The sequence below is a fragment of the Littorina saxatilis genome, unplaced genomic scaffold (genome assembly GCF_037325665.1).
Source record: "Littorina saxatilis isolate snail1 unplaced genomic scaffold, US_GU_Lsax_2.0 scaffold_607, whole genome shotgun sequence".
NCBI classification, from domain to species: Eukaryota; Metazoa; Mollusca; class Gastropoda; order Littorinimorpha; family Littorinidae; genus Littorina; species Littorina saxatilis.
The window spans coordinates 25,913-48,575 of NW_027127278.1; the positions used below are offsets into that span (position 1 = coordinate 25,913).

Consider the following 22,663-nt stretch of genomic DNA (forward strand, 5'->3'; position numbering starts at 1 on the left):
TCAATTTATAACCTTTAACCCAGGAGGGTAAATGACATGGAAGGCTTCGGGTAATCTTGAACTTTAATGTGTTAAATTCATAGCTCATAATTCAGAGGCATTCAAGCCTCCAATTTCGGAGAACCTGCACTTGTAATCATAACAAGTCTTTTAGATCCCTTTAAAGTCACGGAATGAACTCCGATGAACTGTACGAATCATAGCGTACTCTGGTACGAATGCATTTTGTTTACAAATTACATGCGTCAAAGAAGGAATTATCCGTGTCAGCGGACAGGGGAGGCAACTTTGTCGTGTAAATGAAGTCCCTTGGTTGACAACCTACGCCATTTTCGCCGATCAAACAACCAAATTAATTAATTATGCTTAGGTTTGGAGCTTAATCCGTCAATTAATTTCATGATAAATGTTCTTGGGCTTGATTACAGGTACTTGGATCTAAAATAAGTAAAGTATGCCACTCGATTCTGAGCTATGAATTTAACACACTAAAGTTCAAGATTACCAGGCTTCGTGCACCATGATCAAGTGGGAAGGAGAGACCCAAATCGACAACCAGCACGGAGTTACCACTCAATCGGTGATTTCGTCTTGGAGGCAGCCATTTTTGGAAGGGGAATAACTTACTTGCTTTTATTGTCGACTCGGAGTGAGCTCCCCTCGTTTGTCGGCGATCCAGGTTTCGTGTCTTAACTGGACGAACTAGTCCTTGAGTTTGCCGAACAAGTTCACCCAGTTAAGACACAAACCATGGTTCGCGAACCTTAGTTCGGCGAACCAATGGTTCGTCTGGTTAAGAACAGCCTTAAGCTGGCAGGGTCAGGACTGACCTCAAACATTGGGGTTGAAGCAAGAACACGAACAGTTGCCAAAAGGTGTGCGATTCGGGAAAAAATGTTCAAATTTTGTCTGATTTTGGTTATAAGACACGTTGAATCTCGCGGAAAGGCGAAGCATGCGGGCATGTTCACTGTGTCAAAACACTGACTCGGCCCCACAAGCTGTTGACAGCAGTTGAAAATGGTAAGCCTAGTTGCAGCGGGAGATGTTGCTGCTACTTGTTTGAAGTATATGAGTTCTCAAAGGTGAAATTCACAAAAATGCTGCAAATTTATTCTCCTTGTGAAACGGACCCCGCCATGATCTCATTCTCAATGAGTTATGCCCCTTGAACATGACAGTATAGGCATGGGGAAAGAAATAATTTTCAAAATGAGTTTGCCTCATACTTGCCCTTTAATGTTGTACAATATTAGATGCACATTTAGATATGTTTCCTATTTACAGGACGCAAGATATGTTTTCTATTTACAGGACGCACCCGCCAACCACCAACCCAGGCCGGTTATCCAGATCCAGGACAGTTCAGTGCTTAATTTGTATTTGACGTTGTCTTGACCATCAACTGAAAACTGAGTCCTTGCAGTGTAAATCATAGTATGTACAATATTACATTTATATATATAAATTAATGATATATAATTAATATATATTATATAGAGGGCTATTTATTTTTCCTGTTTTATGGTAGAAGAAGGCACTATGCAGGGATGTTGCTACAAATTCATACCTGTAGGACAAATGTCCTGAGTTTTTCAGCATCACTAGGACATTTGACCGCTTTCAGAAAGTGTAATAGGACATTATAATTATGATTTTGCGCCAAACAGCTTAGTGAGTTATGTCCCCTGAGTGATAGATGTGGGTGGCCCAATCTCTCATGAGAAATCGAAATTTGTGTTGTTATTTTCTAGCCTAGAATCTTCACATCTTCATAGATGTATTGCCTATTATCAAGTTCTTGTGAATAGATAAACTTTCAGCGGAATTTTGGACTATTCAGGTTGTATTTTGACTTTTTTCATCCTTGTGTGAACTGCTGAACAAAACAACAATGGCGGCCTCCATTAGCCAAGTGAAAACAAACTCTTCATGATGTTTTCTTAGGAAGTTGAACCTTTCAGCTTCTGCCCAGCATTATAGCAGACATTACTTGAACATGTAGATGTGACTGTGTGTTTTATTACGCTCATTATGATGCTTAAAGAGCAAAAACTTGTGAGGAAATGGACCTTCTATTTGCTTCTCCTGAGTAGACTGGCATTGTTGTGCAAGCTTCCACCAGAGTGTGGTGACTTCTCTTCTAGCCCACAAACTCTTTACAATGTCTCAAGGCCTGTTATTGTTGAACAGCCTGAATCTTTCTGCAACTGGCCATCTCTGCAGACTTCCGTGTTTGTGTGGATCCGTCATTCAAGACACAGACTCCTAAAAAATGTGCCGCTGGCTAGTGACACAAAAGTGCACAAGATGACTTTACTGCTTATCAGTGGTCTCCATCCAAACCCCGGGCCTCGCCGCCCTAAGTTCCCTTGCGGTGTTTGTGCATATGCCTGCAAGAGTGGTGTTTTGGCATGCGATGATTGTGGACAGTGGATCCACAAAGAGTGTGTAGGGATGTCTACCTCTCTCTTCACTCGACTTGGTGACTGTAGTGACCTCTGGTACTGTCCGGCTTGCAAGAGCAAGAACAACTCGACTAAAGTCTACACGCTGTCTTTCCGGAACACCACCAGTGAGGCTGCATCGTCAAGTAAACCTCCCCAACCCATCAACCAACCACCATCCACTCCGACTGATTTGTCTGCTGCCCTGAGCTCTTCATTGGAGAGTTCTGTAGCCAGCACATCTGTTTCTCATGAAAGTCCCCATAGCCAGACCATACACTCGCTCAGCGAATCGGACTCGCCACTGCGTACTTCATCCCCCAAGTCCACAAACAACAAACCAGGCATGCAGGGTAAAAAGCACCTTCGTATTTTGAACATCAACTTCCAGAGTGCACGTAAGAAAGGAAAACTCCTGGAAGCGATCATCGACGACACCGACCCAGACATCATCTGTGGGACGGAGACATGGCTGGACTCGAACTTCAGCTCCGCGGAACTTTTACCACCCTACCTCGGCTTCGACGTCCACAGACGCGACAGAACTACAGACACCCACGGAGGAGTGCTGCTTGCTGTGAAGAAAGAACTCCAGCTGAGTGACGTCTCACGCTCGAAAGAGGTGGAGATGATTAGCGGCACTATCCAGATCTCCAAGAGAAAGAAACTGTTTTTAGCTTCATGTTACAGACCACCAAGAAGAACAGATGAGGGGTACACCAGAGAGGCGACATCAGAAATTGCCAAGCTGAAAGAAAAGGCAAAGAAGAACATCTTGATCGTCGGTGGTGATTTCAACTTACCGGACATCAACTGGAATACCACTAATGTTGCTGGACGCCAGTACCCAGAGCGGGTGAACAGAGCATACCTGGACACCATTGCAGACGCTGGCATGGAGCAGCTAGTACGATTCCCTACGCGCAAGAGCAACACCCTGGACCTGATCATAACAACACACCCAGGCCTCAGCCAGCGTTGTAGACCCCTACCGTCTATCGGCAACAGCGACCATGACATCGTCCTCTTCGACTGTGCCCTCGCCCCCTTCAGACCACGTCCGACTCGCCGGAAAATCACCTTATGGAAGAAAGCCGACACCGAGGGCATCAAGCAAGACTTCCTTGACTTCACTCCTGAATTCATGGCCGCCCCAGATGACGTCCATGGACTGTGGTCTCTTCTCAAGTCCAAGACTCATGAGATCATGGAGAACCGAGTACCAAGCAAGATGTCTGCCAGCCGCTACTCCCACCCATGGATGAACACTGACATCAGAAGAGCCATACGAAGAAAACAACGAGCCCACAAGAAAGCAAGAAAGACGGGGAAAAAGCGTGACCGCGACAGGTACAGGCGACTACAGCAAGAGGTCAAGTTCCACATCAGAGGCGCCCACAAGCAGTACATGGAAGACATCGTCAGTGAAGACTTCACTACAAACAGCAAGAAGTTCTGGGCCTACGTGAAAAGCAAGGGGCAAGACTCTGCTGGAGTTTCACCACTGAAGAACGCAGATGGCTTCCTGCAGAGCGACAGCGCCAAGAAGGCGGAGATCCTGAACGAACAGTTCCAGAGGGCGTTCACCACCGAGGACACATCTCGCATCCCCAGTATGGGCGACAGCCCCTTCCCGGCGATGGATGATATCCACATTAACGAAGGTGGTGTCCGCAAGCTCCTGAGGAACCTGAAGACGGACAAGGCAACTGGACCAGACTCCATTCCAGCCTTCATCTTGAAGATGGCTGCTGACCAACTGGCGCCCATCCTTGTCCGACTGTTCCAGCTCTCGTTGGATACTGGGGAGGTCCCGCTTGACTGGCGCCAGGCCTGGGTGGTGCCTATCTTCAAGAAAGGGGAACGACACCTTGCAGCCAACTACCGCCCTGTCTCGCTCATCTCCATCACCTGCAAGATACTCGAGCACGTGGTGCACAGCTCCATCATGAAGCACTTTGACCACCATGCCATCCTTACCAACTGTCAACATGGCTTTCGGCGTAAACGCTCATGCGAAACCCAGCTCATCGTCACAGTTCATGAAATTGCCCGGCAGCTAGCAGAGGGAGCCCAGGTCGACGCCATCCTGTTGGACTTCTCCAAAGCCTTCGACAAGGTGCCCCACGCCCGCCTGCTCACGAAACTGGCTTACTACGGAGTGAGAAACGACACCCTCAAGTGGATCTCTGCCTTCCTCAGTCAGCGTCAACAGCAGGTGGCCTTGGAGGGCGTCCTATCGTCTCCAGTCGGAGTGCAGTCCGGAGTTCCGCAGGGGACCGTCCTGGGTCCTCTCCTGTTTTTAGCCTTCATCAACGACCTCCCTGAATCCGTTCAGTTCAGCAGCGTCAAACTCTTTGCAGACGACTCCCTACTCTTCAAACGTATATCCTCTCCAGCGGACAGTCTGCAGCTCCAACAGGACCTATCCAGCCTCGAACAGTGGGAATCAACATGGCAGATGGAGTTCAACCCCAGCAAGTGCACCGTCATCCGCATTGCCCCGAACAAGAAGAAGCCCATCCTACCAACTTCCTACAGCCTCCATGGACAGACTCTGGAAACAACACCATCCAGCAAGTACCTAGGGGTCTTAATCTCCGATGACCTGTCCTGGAGCAGCCACGTGCAAGCGACTGTCAACAAGGGCAACAGAACTGTGGGCTTCTTGCGGCGGAACTTCCGGGAGTGCACCACCACCGTCAGAGCTGCTACGTACAAGGCCATGGTCAGACCGGTCCTTGACTACGCCTCGCCAGTCTGGGACCCGATCTCTCAGAAAGACGTCACGGAGCTTGAAAAAGTCCAACGCAGAGCAGCCCGTTACGTCCACAACAACTACAGCGATCGGACCCCAGGCTGTGTGACCAGCATGCTGAAGACCCTCCAATGGGAACCACTCGCCGACAGAAGACTCACCAACCGCCTCACTATGCTCTACAAGATCAACAACGGCATAGTCGACATCAACAAGGCCGAGTTCTACACCTCTGGCGACAGCCGCACCAGAGGAGCCCAGAGACTGTTCCAGGAGAGGGCATCCCATCCTGTTCTCTTCAACTCCTTCTTCCCCCGAACACTGCGTCAGTGGAACAAGCTCGACCCTAAGACCACAGTTGCTCCTTCACTGGAGTCCTTCCAAACTGGTCTGGGTCGTACCCACGGACTTGCCTCGCTGACACAGTAACCCTGCAGCTCTTCGTGTAAATAGTTTTATACTTTTAACCATCTTCTCGGAGTTATTGGGTCACCCACCACCAGTAACCAATCACCCAGTACTCCGCCGCTGGACTACAGACGTTCTGATGAACCCAGTCCACATCAAGAAAGAAGAAGAAGAAGAAGAACACATTCCATGGAAGTGTTACAATGTCGATCATGCGCACACACACACACACCCACGCTGTAGAATACACACATAATATAGTAAATACATCAACACAGTGTGCGTATAATGTTGTATTTGTTTAGTTTCAAAGAAACCACAAAAAAAGAAACCAACATGAACAACTTCAGGATAAAAGTTGGAAAACAAAATGATCAGTTTGATCTAATGCTGATCTTTTGCAGGCTTTAGGTTTTTTTTCAGCGGCATAATTCAGTGCTTCGTCTCGTATCGAAAACAAAAGCAGACGACAAATTTAGTCGGAGTTGTCTCCCATACTCCTGTAAATGTAATCCACTATTATTTTTTAGATCAGTGCGCTGCACCCAGACGGTTATACCCAAACGGCGCATACCGCAAACGGTTTGGGAATTCCCGACAAAAGAACAGATCCGCACGCGGCACTGGCAACTTCAGTGTCTGTATCTGTATATGTGCGTTACGTTGCTAGCATCCAGATTGCTGGCTTTGGCGCTACGGGTGTCAGCTGAACACGAGAGCGTTCGGTCTTCTTGAAGATTTGTATCTTGAAATGAAAATTAACGAATATCGCGCTGTCCGAAGGAATGGAGTACATATCGGACAATGACCACGCTCAGGCTAAAATGATAGGACATCTGACCGACATGCGGCAATGTGAATCGGACATTTGGGGATTTTGTAAAATGTCCGATGTCCGACGCCTAATGACATTCCTGACTATGGAATATAATAAACAGAAACATCTTCATCTGAATTGCAATAGTCAAAAGTTGATTCTGACAGGTTGTGTACATTCTTTTTTCTTCTTCATTTTTTTCTTCTTATTTCTATTTCCTTTTCAGACAGTGCTTCAAGCAAGACAAGATCCCATGGATGAGATGTTGTACCTGCCATATCACTTCGCTCTCAGTCTCAAGGTCCTGTTCAAATTATCACATGCCTGGCTTTAGTATGTAGTAATACTTTTGATAATGATAGTTTTTCTTTTGGTTTTATAGAGGGTGGGTAGCAGATCTATCATCTATACTTACATTTTTGTCATTTAATCATACAATGCTGTTCACACTGTGAAATACATAAACAAAACCATAATCTTGAGAGATAAATGTCTTGTTAGTGGAGAATGGTACTGACTGGATGTCTCATTAATGGGGTATGGTACTGGGGAGATGTGTTAGTGGTGGGATGTTTCGTTAGTGGGGTGTGGTACTGATGGGATGTCTCGTGGGTTTAGTGGTGGGATGTTTCATTAGTGGGGTGTACCGTGTGGTACTGATGGGATGTCTCGTGGGTGCATGTGCCACTCATAGGATGTCTTGTGAGTGTGGTGTGGTACTGATGGGATGTCTCGAGAGTGCGGTGTGGTACTGATGGGATGTCTTGTGAGTGCGGTGTGGTACTGATGGGATGTCTTGTGAATGCGGTGTGGTACTGATGGGATGTCTTGTGAGTGCAGGGTTCGACACTAGCGGGGGCGGGGGGCGGAACGCCCCAGAGTTTTGTGTTCCGCCCCAAACATTGCCGAAGCTTGGGGCCCACTCCGCCCCAGGATAAATTCCAACAATGACAAACCGAAAATTCTAATGCCAGCAGAGCCAATCACTAAAAATCGCCAGTCAAAGTCGTCACTGAAATTTGCTTTACGATCAATGCCGCAGTCAAGAAAAAAACACATTCAAATCGTCGAAGGACAATGTCGTAAGGGAAATAACTCCCAGATTGCGCTCTTTAGCGTGAGAGATAAGTATCGCCTTCAAATGCCAAACGCAAAATGTGGCGACACATCCCTGGTGTAAAAAGACATGGTCAAATGAAGATGAAGAACAGGGTGGAGAGAAACGAAAAAAGGAGACCGATGCAGCCAAAAGCGCGAAGCGCTGTCGTAATTTCAATGTCAAATGGTTGAAAGAATTTCCCTGGCTTCAGTACGATGAAGAAAAACAGACAATGCATTGCCGCACGTGAATACTGAGAGTGGGCCCCAGATTTTTTTTTTTCCGCCCCAGCAATTTCCATCTCTGGGGCCAGTGTGGCCCCAGGCCAAATAAGTTAGTGTCGACCCCTGGAGTGCGGTGTGGTACTGATGGGATGTCTCGTGAGTGCAGTGAGGTACTGATGGGATGTCTTGTGAGTGCGGTGTTGTACTGATGGGATGTCTCGTGAGTGCGGTGTGGTACTGATGGGATGTCTTGTGAGTGCGATGTGGTACTGATGGGATGTCTTGTGAGTGCGGTGTGGTACTGATGGGATGTCTTGTGAGTGCGGTGTGGTACTGATGGGATGTCTTGTGAGTGCGGTGTGGTACTGATGGGATGTCTCGTGAGTGCGGTGTGGTACTGATGGGATGTCTTGTGAGTGCGGTGTGGTACTGATGGGATGTCTTGTGAGTGCGGTGTGGTACTGATGGGATGTCTTGTGAGTGAGGTGTTGTACTGATGGGATGTCTCGTGAGTGCAGTGAGGTACTGATGGGATGTCTCATGAGTGCGGTGTTGTTCTGATGGGATGTCTCGTGAGTGCGGTGTGGTAGTGATGGGATATATGTCTTGTTAGTGTGGTTTGGTACTTGTGGGATGTCTCACTAGTGGCATGTGGTAGTGGTGGAATGAATCGTTAGTTGGGTGTTGTACTGGTGGAATGTCTCGTTAGTGGGGTATGTTTCTGGTGATGGGATGTCTCGTTAGTGGGGTATACCACTAATGGGATGTCTCATTAGTGGAGTGTGGAACTGGTGTGATGTCACGTTAGTGGGGTGTGGTACTGGTGGGATGTCTCATTAGTGGAGTGTGGTACTGGTGGTATGTCTCGTTAAAGGGATGTGGTACTGGTGGGATGTCTTTTTAGTGGGGTGTGATACTGGTGGGATGTCTCGTTAGTGGGGTGTGGTACTGGTGGGATGTCTCGTTGGTGGGGTGTGGTACTGGTGGGATGATGTCTTCTTAGTTGAGTGCGGTACTGGTGGGATGTCACGTTAGAGGGGTATGCTAGTGATAGAATGTTTTGTTAGTGGAGTATACTACTAATGGGATGTCTCATTAGTGGAGTGTGGTACTGGTGTGATGTCTCGTTAGTGGAGTGTGGTACTGGTGGGATGTCTCGTTAGTGGAGTGTGGTACTGGTGGAATGTCTCGTTAGTGGAGTGTGGTACTGATGGGATGTCTTGTTAGTGGGGTATGTTTCTGGTGATGGGATGTCTCGTTAGTGGGGTATACTACTAATGGGATGTCTCATTAGTGGAGTGTGGAACTGGTGTGATGTCACGTTAGTGGGGTGTGGTACTGGTGGGATGTCTCATTAGTGGAGTGTGGTACTTGTGGTATGTCTCGTTAAAGGGATGTGGTACTGGTGGGATGTCTTTTTAGTGGGGTGTGATACTGGTGGGATGTCTCGTTAGTGGGGTGTGGTACTGGTGTGATGTCTCGTTAGTGGAGTGTGGTACTGGTGGAATGTCTCGTTAGTGGAGTGTGGTACTGATGGGATGTCTTGTTAGTGGGGTATACTACTGATGGGATGTCTTGTTTGAGGGGTATACTACAGATGGGATGTCTCATTAGTTGGGGGTGGTACAGTTGGGATGACTTGAAAATGGGCTATTGTACTGGTGGGATATCTCATGTTAGTAGGGGGATGTACTCATGGGATGCCTCCTTAGTTGGGTGTGGTACAGGTAGGATGTCTCGTTTGTGGGGTATAGTAGTGTTTGGATGTCTTGTTAGGGTGGTGTGGTAGTGGGGGGATATCTCATTCATAAGTGGCGTGTGGTAGGGGTGGGATGTCTCATTCATAAGTGGTATTTGTGGGATGTCTCATTAGTGGCGTTTGGTAGTGGTGGAATGTCTTGTTAGTTAGGTGTGGGATGTCTCATTAGTGGGGTATGGTACTGGTGATGGGATGTCTCATTCGTGGGGTATACTACTAATTTTGTTTGTTTGTTTGCTTAACGCCCAGCCGACCACGAAGGGCCATATCAGGGCGGTGCTGCTTTGACATTTAACGTGCGCCACACACAAGACAGAAGTCGCAGCACAGGCTTCATGTCTCAACCAGTCACATTATTCTGACACCGGACCAACCAGTCCTAGCACTAACCCCATAATGCCAGACGCCATGCTGAGCAGCCTCTAGATTGCCAATTTTAAAGTCTTAGGTATGACCCGGCCGGGTTTCGAACCCACGACCTCCCGATCACGGGGCGGACGCCTTACCACTAGGCCAACCGTGCCGGTCTATACTACTAATGGGATGTCTCATTAGTGGAGTGTGGTACTGGTGTAATGTCACGTTATTGGAGTGTGGTACTGGTGGGATGTCTCATTCGTGGAGTGTGGCACTGGTGGTATGTCTCGTTAGTGGGATGTGGTACTGGTGGGATGTCTTTTTAGTGGGGTGTGGTACTGGCGGGATGTCTCGTTAGTGGGGTGAGGTACTGGCGGGATGTCTCGTTAGTGGGGTGAGGTACTGGCGGGATGTCTTCTTAGTTGAGTGTGGTCCTGGTGGGATGTCTCGTTAGTGGGGTATGCTAGTGATGGAATGTTTTGTTAGTGGAGTATACTACTAATGGGATGTCTCATTAGTGGAGTGTGAAACTGGTGTGATGTCTCGTTAGTGGAGTGTGGTACTGGTGGGATGTCTTGTTAGTGGGGTGTGGTACTGGAGGGATGTCTCATTCGTGGAGTGTGGCACTGGTGGTATGTCTCGTTAGTGGGGTGTGGTACTGGTGGGATGTCTCGTTAGTGGAGTGTGGTACTGGTGGAATGTCTCGTTAGTGGAGTGTAGTACTGATGGGATATCTTGTTAGTGGGATATACCACTGATGGGATGTCTGTTTCGTGGGGTATACTATTGATTGGATGTCTCGTTAGTGGGTTGTGGTACTGATGGGATGTCTTGTTAGTGGGGTATACTACTGATAGGATGTCTCATTTGTGGGGTTTACTGCAGATGGGATGTCTCGTTCGTGGGGTATACTACTGTTGGGATGTCTGATTAGTTGGGGGTGGCACAGTTGGGATGACTTGTAAGTGGGGTATAGTACTGGTGGGATATCTCATGTTAGTGGGGGGAGGGGGGGGGATGTATTCATGGGATGCCTCCTTAGTGGGGTGTGGTACAGGTAGGATGTCTCGTTTGTGGAGTATACTACTAATGGGATGTCTCATTAGTGGAGTGTGGTACTGGTGTGATGTCTCGTTAGTGGAGAGTGGTACTGGTGTGATGTCTTGTTAGTGGGGTGTGGTACTGGTGGGATGTCTCGTTAGTGGAGTGTGGTACTGGTGGAATGTCACGTTAGTGGAGTGTGGTACTGATGGGATATCTCGTTCGTGGGGTATACTACTGATGGGATGTCTCATTAGTTTGGGGTGGTACAGTTGGGATGACTTACTCCCCCCGGGTTAGGGGGAGTCCCATATTGATTGGGACGAGAAAGAATTTACCCGATGCTACCCAGCATGTCGTAAAAGGCGACTAACGGTTCTGTTTCTCCTTTTACCCTTGTATAGAATATAGTCAATTTTTATAAAGATTTTAGTCAAGCAGTATGTAAGAAATGTTAAGTCCTTTGTACTGGAAACTTGCATTCTCCCAGTAAGGTCATATATTGTACTACGTTGCAAGCCCCTGGAGCAATTTTTTGATTAGTGCTTTTGTGAACAAGAAACAATTAACAAGTGGCTCTATCCCATCTCCCCCCTTTCCCCGTCGCGATATAACCTTGAATGGTTGAAAACGACGTTAAACACAAAATAAAGAAAGAAAGTTGGGATGACTTCTAAGTGGGGTTAGTACTGGGGGGATGTGCTCATGGAATGCCTTTTAGTGGGGTGTGGTACAGACAGGATGTCTCGTTTGTGGGGTATAGTACTGGTGGGATGTCTCGTTAGTAGTGTATAGTACTGGTGGGTTCTCGAGTTAGTGGGGTGAGGTACTCCTGGGATGTCTCGTTGGTGGGTATGGTACTGGTGGGATCCCGCATTGGTGGAGTATAGTGTCGGTTGGATCTCATGCTTTTTGGGTGTGGTACTCAGGGGATGTCTCGTTAGTACTCTTGCCTCGGGTTTAGGGTAAACAGGTCTGGGGGTGTGGTTCTGGTGGGATCTCGCGTTAATGAGGTTTAGTACTGTTGGGATGACTTATTAGAGGGGCCTGGTACCGATTGGATCTTGCGTTAGTGGGTATTGTACTGGGGATGTCTCACTTGTTGGGTGTTGTAGTGGTAGTATGTTTCGTTAGTTGGGTATAGTGCTTGTGGGATTTTGCGTGAGTGGGGTATAGTACAGGTGGGATGTCTTGTTAGTGGGGTGAAGTACTGGTAGGATCTCATGTTAGTTTGGTGTGGTACTATCTATGGGTTCTTGCGTTAGTGGGGAGTAGTACTCATGGGGATATCTCGTTAGTGGGGTATACTACTGGTGGGATGTCTTGTTAGTGGGATGTGGTTCTGGTTGAATCTTGCGTTAGCGGGGTATAGTACTGGTTGGATGTCTCGTTAGTGGGGTTTAAGGCCAGAAAGTTGCGAGTATTGTACTTGCCATGGTTAGTATGCATGTAACTGGCGAATAGAAATGTTCATCTACTCGCCAAATGCGAGTAAAAGTGTCATTAGTGGGGTCTGGTACTGGAAGGATCTCACTTTAGAGGGGTATTGTATTGTTCGAATGTCTCTCGTTAGTGAGGTAAAATACTGGCGGGATGTCTTGTTAGTTGGGTGTGGTACTGGTGGTATGTCTTGCTAGTGGGGTTATGTACTGGTGGTATGTCATGTTTGTGGGGTTTTGAACTGGTGAGGTGCCTCGTTAGTAGGGTCTGGTACTGGTGGGACCTCCTGTTAGTGGGGTATTGTACTGGGGATGTCTCATTTGTGGGGTGTGGTAGTGGTGGGATGTATTGTTAGTGGGTTATAGTGCTGGTGGGATTTCGCGTAAGTGGGGTATAGTACTGGTGGGATGTCTCGTGTTAGTGTGGTGTGGTACTCCTTGGTTCTCGTGTTGTACTTATGGGATGTCTCGTTAGTGGGGTGTGGTACTGGTGGGATCTTGCATTGGTGGGGTATTGTACTGGTGGGATGTCTCGTTATTGGGGTGTGGTACTGGTGGGATCTTGCATTGATGGGGTATTGTACTGGTGGGATGTCTCGTTATTGGGGTGTGGTACTGGTGGGATCTTGCATTGATAGGGTAAGTGGGATGTCTCGTTAGTTGGGTGTGGTAGTGGTGGTATCTCGCATCAGTGGGGTATTGTACTGGTGGGATGTCTTGTTAGTGGGGTAAAGTACTGGTGTTAGTTGGTTGTTGTGCAGGTGGGATGAGTGATGCACAATGCAATTAGTATCTAACTTGGTGGCTCTTTGTTGCAGACATCTTCCTGGTGTGTTTGTTCTACTTGCCTTGCCTGGTAGGAAGAGCATTCACTGGTTTAGAAGCTTGCAAGATGACAGCTATGCTAACCACATATTGGAGAACATTGGCTGACTGGTGCAAAACAACATATCTCATCAGCTTTGTGATGTGACTGTGGAATGCAGCCTACTGAATACAAGTGAACATTATGCTGACTGTCTGTAAGTGTACCGGTAATTGAGTGTATAGATCTCTGCATCTGCATGCAAAAAAAAGTGGTCACTCATGGTTCATGTATTACGGTTGCTGTAAGCCATTTACCCAGCATATGGCAAAAAGAAAGAAAACACTTATACCAAAGGCAAAGAAATTATGACAAAGAACACATAATGAATCGTTGTGTTTAACATATATGTGATCCATATGCTTCTTACTTTATGGTGTAAGGATGAGACGGAAAACCAGATAAAGAGTCTTTCTTGACCACACTCAGTATCAAGTTCCTAATATTGTTGAAACTGGATTTATCTTCAAATTTGCTTACACCTCATTTCTAACATAGTAGCTGTCGGTCATCACTTGGTATGTCTTGCAAATCTCTCACAGGATGTGTACGCATCACTTCCTCACAGGCTACAATCAGTTAAAGGAGCAAAGGACACACAACTAAGTGCTTTAAGTTTGTAAGTGTATCTGGAAGGCCAGTAAAATAAAATAGAACGGTGATAAATACAAGACTTATTTTACAACCATTTGAAAAATACATACATCCTCCGTGGCTGCCCGCATAACGAAATCATTTTTCTCGTGTATTGAACTTGCCAGTGTTTCATCACAGAGCAGAGTCCGCCCCACACTTTGCTTTGTGTACATTACGTGAACACCCGCACAACACAACATTTTCACGAGAAAAACACGTTTATTTGTTTGCTTTGTCTGTATTACACATTTCTATTTACATTTACCACTGACACACCTAATTGCATACTTTATAGTTTGCAAGTGAACCGTTATCATACAAAATAACGTTATCACGAGACGAACAGAGATATCAGAGATTGTCTGCTTCTCAAATGTTTCGCGCAAATCATGTAATATCTATTTTTGCGAAAACCTCCCGAAGAAATGCAATCTCAGCGGCTTCAACCTGCAACATATTCGTGCTTATTTGGAATGTGACGTCCTGTTCTTCGTCACTAAAACTAAGCATCGCACAGAACCAGCGCCCTTCCATTAGATAGCAACAACTTGTTTTGAAGCCAGAGCCACTACCGACTGAGCTGTTTTACCACCTAATTCCCTAATTGATGTTAGCTGAGAAATTATGGTACTCACATTCATTCTAATTGATATTCCATCAGGTACACAAAGATATTACCAGATATTGCCCATCAAGAATTTCTTTAGCCTTCAATTGTACTGGAAAGTCTGTTTTCTTGTCCAGTGTAAATTTTAGTTTCTTTTGCATACAAACTCATATGAGTAAAACATCTCTTGATCATCCTTTGAACTTCAGAAATAAGAGCATTGTTTGTAACACATTCACACGTCCAAACAGGATTACATATCCTGCTGTTTTACACGTAGAATATAACTTAAAAAAACCTAAAAAACATTGTAAAATTCCTTCACAACATCCATATGGTAAGATGTCGGCCTCCTAATCAGGAGGTAGTGAGTTTGAATCCCGGTCGCTGCCGCCTGGTGAGTTAAGAGTGGAGATTTATTTGATCTCCCAGGTCAACTTATGTGCAGACCTGTTAGTGACTTAACCCCCTTCGTGTGTGCATACAAGCACAAGACCAAGTGCGCACGGAAAAGATCCTGTAATCCATGTCAGAGACGATGGGTTATAGAAACACAAAAATACCCAGCATACCTCCCCTGAAATCGGCGTATGTTGCCTAAATGGCAGGGTAAAAATTGTCATACACATAAAAATCCATTCATGCTAAAAATATGAGTGAACGTGGTAGTCTAAGCCTATGAACAAAGAAGAAGAATAATATGGGTTGAGTGTGAATCTTACAATCTGTTCCCCATGGTTCAAAATCATGCAACTTGGTACATATTCTTGTATTCAAAAGGTAAATATGCCAATGAATAAAATTGATTTTATGTGGGAATGGTTGTGTCATATAGTGTTTGTTATGTTTTCTCTCATCATTCAGACAACAGGAGACAAGATGAATCTGTCAGTTGCACGTTTACTGTCGCCATTACAAGCCAGACAGGAAGAGGAAGTACTATATGGTTACTTCCCCTAGACTAATGTCCAGAGGGGTGCACGGACAGATGTGCATAATGCAACATCCCCTTTCGTTTAAAAAAAAAATTAACAACATAGGAACGAAAACGAAAATAGAAGGAAAAAAAATAACAAAACGCGATCGAGAGGGAGATAGAAAACGAGACCGAGGACGAAAAACGCGACGCGATTGTCGAACGAGATACGCGACGCGATTGTCGAACGAACGAGATGCGACGCGGTGCATTGTCTGTGTACGCCCAAGGGCACTTCAGTCATTCAGTGTTAATTGTACACAAAGTCTTTCGAACGATTCAATTTGATCTCGCGATTCGAACGGCGTATTGGAATTCGGGAGCTGCATGGTGTAGTTGGAGCTCCGGAACAGGGTGAGCGGTGGTCGCCGTCGGTGTCCCTGGCAGGCGGACTTTATCTGGTGATGGTGATGGGCGGACTTTGTCAGGCGATGCTGCTGGTAGGCCTGGCTCTGAAGGGGTCGTCTTTGTGGACTTCTGGCTGGAGGAGGGAGTTGAAGCAGGGTTGGGATCAGGGACGGCTGCCGCAGGAGGATTCAGAGTTTGTCGAAGATGTACTCTGTTCCGGCGGTAGTATCATTGTGTAAAGCAGACCCATGGCTTTATACTAAATGTGTTTACTTTCTCTTTCTGAACACGTTTAGTTAATGCATATGTAATTCTTTTGACCATGATTTCTGAGGATGACCCAATTCACTTGTTTTTAAAGGCAGAGATGACCCTTCCGATTTTAAGATTTTATTCTTTGGCAAACTTTTTAATTCTTATTTCAAGGTTCTTCATAACAATTCTAAGAAAAGGTGTTTCTTGTTCTAAAACGTTATATTGAATTATGGGTCAAAGTGGACCTTTTTAGGGATTAAACATGTAGTTTTGTGGAAACATTCATCTTCTGGAAAAATGAACTTACAACTTTGAAGTATGTTTTGTTTTACTCTAAACAGGTCTCTAGAAGCAACAACATTTTGTTTACAACATAAATTTCAAAAATAAAAAAGTTTTTGACAGAATTTCTAAAATCATGTAATTCACAAAAAGCCTGTTACTGTATTTGTTTGTTTGGTTAACGCCCAGCCGACCACGAAGGGCCATATCAGGGCGGTGCTGCTTTGACATATAACGTGCGCCACACACAAGACAGAAGTCGCAGCACAGGCTTCATGTCTCACCCAGTCACATTATTCTGACACCGGACCAACCAGTCCTAGCACTAACCCCATAATGCCAGACGCCAGGCGGAGCAGCCACTAGATTGCCAATTTTAAAGTCTTAGGTATGACTCGGCCGGGGTTCGAACCCACGACCTCCCGATCACGGGGCAGACGCCTTACCACTAGGCCAACCGTGCCGGTCTGTTACTGTATAAAAACGCATTTCTGGTGAAAGTAAGATCTGACAGAAAGTCTAGAAGATGACTAGTCGACTCTTTACCAATGAGAAAACAGCGTCTAAAGTTTTCAATATGGTGTCAACAGTAAATACAATACATGTACTTTGAAAATGATCAGTTAATTGCAAAAAAGAGGATGATAATTACACCACACAATGATTTGTGTGGTGTTCAAAGAACCTACAAATGCGCAGAAAACAAAGAAGGATGTGTTTTGACCCAACGTTTGTGCCATCTCTGGCTTTAAGAACCTGTCGGTGCCATAGACTTAAATAAATATTCTTGTACAAATATGTTGAAAGCATCATAACATGAAGATTTCAAGTGACAGAGAAAAATAAAACACAAAATATATTCAGCATACTTTTATGGACTTTCAGCATCACAGTGAATGAGACTTAAAAAAAAAACCACATGCATTAAACTACGCTGCTGAAGATCACAAACTTGATTTTGTAAAGCCAGGTTTTATTTAGAAACCTACAGGTAACGTTTAAAAACGAAAATAGAAAAGATATGCAGTAATGTATATTATTACTGTATAAACGTATTGTTTAAAGGTATCGCAGATGGTGTGGTATTGTGCAGTTTGTGTTGACTGCAGTGGCTGATCAAGAAAAAGTGCCCATGCAGTTGTGAATACATTGTATCAGTGTAGGGTGGTGTGTATATGTTGTCTGCAGTAACTTCATCAAGGAAAAATTCCTACGCAGAAGATGTTGATGCATTGTGTCACTGTCGGAGTAAATAAATCTGCATAGACTACCAGCGTCCAGATGTGTGTGCTCTCTCGGCTCTCTCTCTCTCTCTCTCTCTCTCTCTCTAAAAAACTGCATTAACCTTGAAGTCAATATGAATGCCGAAGAAGGCCAATTCGGTCTTTTGAGTATGTAAGACTCCATTATTACAGCATTCCAGTTTTTGAGGTCAGCCAACACTGCCGATACGAAACGAGGAAACTGCAAAGTCACCTGTGTACAAGAAATGAAAAAGTGCCCATGCAGTTGTGAGTATCAGTGTAGAGTGCAAAAGTATGGTTGTACCCACAATGTGATGCCCGTCAGAAGGGTGTACTTTCCGTCATTGTGATTCTCAAATTACTTAGGATCATATCAAGTAACTGCATGTCTGCCACGTAAGAGCCCTTTCATTTCAGAATATTTTGGCCCAAATGTAGTACGACACTACATGATATTCAGATGCCCGTCAGTGAATGTGAATACATTTCGCAGGCTTATATTTATAGTCATAAAAGTTTGAAACTAAGTTCAGAAACACTTGACTGAAAAAGATCACCAGGAGACACAACCACTCAACACTCACACAGACATAATGGAAAAGGAGTTCTTAATTGGACACCTTTGTCAGAGCTGATGAAACTCGGATAACAGCGGGATTAGGAGGTACCAAGATGCCCGGACGGACCCGCAGGGCCTAAAATGAACAGCTTGCTGCAGTCAGCACCGACCCCATTCAGGTATAGTACATAACAGAATATCTTGCACGCGTACCTGTACCACAGGTATTTGAAAGCACTTCTGCTGTAACCTGATTATACGTACGTCTGCTTTGAGTCCGCTTAGAATGATAAATGTCGTCATATACAAGTCGTCAGTGAAAGCAGTGTGATCAGTCGAAGCTGCCAGGTGTGTTGCAAGAAGACTGAACTTGCAAAGAACTCCAGGCCAGGTGCCTGCTTACTTAGGACTGACACCATATTCATTTTGGGGTGGCTTATCCCACCGCTGGGACTGAGTATTTCAGGCGACCGTGCTCATGCGACACTGCGCCGACAAAATCATTTACAAGCAACAACATGAAATACAATTAAATTGTAAAAAGCCGCTGAGAATCTAGTGTCATTAAATTCAATTCGCCTTTCAGATTGTCTCACGGTCAGTCAGTTTATCATTATGTCAGGTAACCGCTGCGCAGGCACGCAGCGCGCTGACTGACCCCGGGGCTGCAGTCTTTCTGAATGGGCCGGCAGACATATGAACCGTGAAAACTACAGTTATATTATTTCGCTTTGCTGATAAACTGACAGTATTTTAAGCATGCAAGGCGGTTGGGGCTGATGAAGCTTGCGGGAGGGGGTCTGAAGCCATGCAGCCTTAGTCACCGTTATGACTGACGGCCGCATCCACGCCGGTCCCGTTCAAGGCTCCCAAGTATTATCATATCAGTCCTTCAGGCTAGTCCGCCTTAAGAGTCGCAACCTCAAGTTGTGCCTGTACTGAGAACATTAATATTCTCAAGTTCCCGTTCAACAGTATTCACTGAGTTGTCCATGCAATACTCAGTTAAACGCACGATCCTAGCAATATGTTGCGACAACTGAACAGTTGAGCTCAAGTGTCCGCGGCCCCGATATCTAAAGTGGACTGGCTGGACACCGTACACTGACTTGAATATTACGGTCTTCGGGATAGTGAATGGGACAGACACTGACAGATATGTGTTTTGAACAACTTCTCATCCGTGAGGCTCGATTGATTGAGGACCCGTTCATGATGTGTTCAGAACACTACTTCTCAGTGAGCGGGCTGGATTCAGTGATTGAGGACCCGTTATGTGTTCAGAACAACTTCTCGGTGAGGCTCGATTGATTGAGGACCCGTTACTATGTGTTCAGAACAACTTCTCAGTGAAGCTCGATTGATTGAGGATCCGTTATGTGTTCAGAACAACTTCTCAGTGAGGCTCGATTGATTGAGGACCCGTTACTGTGTTTAGAACAACTTCTCAGTGAGGCTCGATTGACTGAGGACCCGTTATGTGTTCAGAACAACTTCTCAGTGAGGCTCGATTGATTGAGGATCCGTTATGTGTTCAGAACAACTTCTCAGTGAGGCTCGATTGATTGAGGATCCGTTATGTGTTCAGAACAACTTCTCAGTGAGGCTCGATTGATTGAGGATCCGTTATGTGTTTAGAACAACTTCTCAGTGAGGCTCGATTGTTTCAGAACAACTTCTCAGCGAGGCTCGATTGATTGAGGCCGTTATGTGTTCAGAACAACTTCTCAGCGAGGCTCGATTGATTGAGGCCGTTATGTGTTCAGAATGATACTGACACCCCGGGCCGGTCATATCCATTCGGCATTCCGCGTGTTGGTCCACTACGCCACACCGAGTAGCCTCCGCGGCGGGACAGCTCACTGCAGGTCTCATTTCTGGCGTTGACCGACACTGGCACTGCTGTCTGACTGGTTTAGGCTACTTAGTTTCCGCATTGCCATTGGCCCTGGTCGTACAAGTTAGACTAAGATTTCAGTAATATGTTGAAACATAATCTGTAATTTCTTCTTGTTCTTAAGTCAGTCAGTTTGCCTGTTCAGTTGTCGGCGCCGCGATGCCAGTCACTGATGGACACTGTGCGGTTAGCCTGGCCTGGTGCGGGCTGCACTGAGGCTGACATAAATACATGTAAGAAGTTCAGTTTTCCGACCTGCTAGGTCAACTTATAAAACATAAGACAGAAAAACATAATTGATTGTATTACAACCACGTGCAGTACACAGGAATGTTGCTTGGGTTGCCGGGGGTCCTGATTTGGCCTATTATGGTCCGCTGGACCCGAAAAGCAACAGCAAATAAATAAATAATGCTTGGCTTGAGTACACTGCGGCGCACACACACGCATGGACGCACGAACACACACACGCCCGCCCGCCAGCAGGCACCCACACAACAAACAACTTGACAAACTGAACTGACACTGACACGAAGGCATACACACACTGACGCACCCGCGCGCACACACATGACTCCGGCACACGCAAACAAACACACGTGTGTGTTGGTATTCAGTCTGTGTGAATAAACTGATGTGTTTGTGTTTAGGTTTGAACAAAAACAACACTTATCCGCGTGTGCGTTCGCGTGAGTGTTCGAGCGCGCATGCGCACACACACGTGTGTGGGTGTGTGGCGGTGTAAATTTGAGTCAGTGTTTGTGTGTGCGTGTGTCTTTGTCTCTGTGTTTGTTGTTTTGAAGCATGTGAGAAAGATGATAACTTCAGTTTAATATTTAATGACAGACAAACAGCGATCATCAAAGTGACAGTTGGCGTCCATTTCAGCACTGCGAAGCGCTCTTGCGTGACATCTTCGCGACTTTGTTTATCTGTGTATGGATGTGTGTGTGTGTGTGTGTGTGTGTGTGTGTGTGTGTGCGTGTATTTGTGTGCATGTGTCTGTAAATATGTGTTAAGGGAGGGGGGAAGAATGCGTTTGGCTTCATAGTACTTGCATACGAATCACTATCGCTAATCGATCGATGTTCACACAAAAAAGAAAAAAAAAGCGCAGGATTTTTTTTCTAGTCATAGTCTGAGTCTGTTCGTGTAGACCCGACACTTGGCCACAAATAGCACCTGGTTTTCAAAGAAATCATAACGTCGATTTCGTGCGAATGAGCTTTTGCCAAACAACCCTTTTTAACACTAAGTGATCTATGCTCATTTGCTGGAGTATTAAACGCTTTGGCGAATAATTTTAATGTAATGATCTTGTTGAAAAATGAATTGCCTCCACAAGTGTCTTTACCTTGTTAAAAAAAAACAAGTCGCGTAAGGCGAAAATACAATATTTAGTCAAGTAGCTGCCATTTTTCAGCAAGACCGTATACTCGTAGCATCGTCAGTCCACCGCTCATGGGAAAGGCAGTGAAATTGACAAGAAGAGCGGGGTAGTAGTTGCGCTAAGAAGGATAGCACGCTTTTCTGTACCTCTCTTTGTTTTAACTTTCTGAGCGTGTTTTTAATCCAAACATATCATATCTATATGTTTTTGGAATCAGGAACCGACAAGGAATAAGATGAAAGTGTTTTTAAATTGATTTGGAACATTTAATTTTGATAATAATTTGTATATATTTAATTTTCAGAGCTTGTTTTTAATCCGAATATAACATATTTATATGTTTTTGGAATCAGCAAATGATGGAGAATAAGATAAACGTAAATTTGGATCGTTTTATAAATTTTTATTTTTTTTTACAATTTTCCGATTTTTAATGACCAAAGTCATTAATTAATTTTTAAGCCACCAAGCTGAAATGCAATACCGAACCCCGGGCTTCGTCGAAGAATACTTGACCAAAATTTGAACCAATTTGGTTGAAAAATGAGGGCGTGACAGTGCCGCCTCAACTTTCACGAAAAGCCGGATATGACGTCATCAAAGACATTTATCAAAAAAATGAAAAAAACGTATGGGGATTTCATACCCAGGAACTCTCATGTCAAATTTCATAAAGATCGGTCCAGTAGTTTAGTCTGAATCGCTCTACACACACACACACACAGACACACACACGCACATACACCACGACCCTCGTTTCGATTCCCCTCGATGTTAAAATATTTAGTCAAAACTTGACTAAATATAAAGAGCATCTTTACGATTTTTGTAGCGTGTCACGTGAAGTGACACGTTTTGCCTGCATTCACGACTCGCTTGACCCCTTCCCTGTATAACCCAATTTATGAAAAGTAAAAAACAAAAACGACTAAATACTATGCTGATGCACTAATCCTAGAGCCAGTAAAATGTCCTCCACGAATCTGTTTTTCTTTTTAATTTACCTTATCTGGTTCATATTTTACAATTTGAAAAATCACTTGCAACTGTGGGCGTGAAGGAAACTGTTCTTTCGCCGGGTACTGTACATGTGTTTATAATGCAGAATGCTGTCTTACAGGTGAAAGCAGGTATCTTAAAAATGCACACTTTGTGTGTGTGTTTGTTTGCGTGCGTGCGATGTCAACCTTTCGGGTGTTGAGGAGGAATATTTTTGCTTTCAAGCCCATGCTTCATTTAAGTTCCAATTTCAAAA

General features: G+C 45.2%; 1 long non-coding RNA gene across 1 annotated transcript; it reads left to right on the forward strand.

Annotated features, from left to right (window-relative positions):
* Positions 1 to 869: 869 nt before the first annotated feature.
* Positions 870 to 13,374, forward strand: LOC138955741 (uncharacterized). The gene is made up of 4 exons (XR_011452352.1): positions 870 to 1,023; positions 1,315 to 1,437; positions 6,657 to 6,731; positions 13,168 to 13,374. It is a non-coding gene; the product is annotated as an uncharacterized lncRNA (long non-coding RNA).
* Positions 13,375 to 22,663: the final 9,289 nt, after the last annotated feature.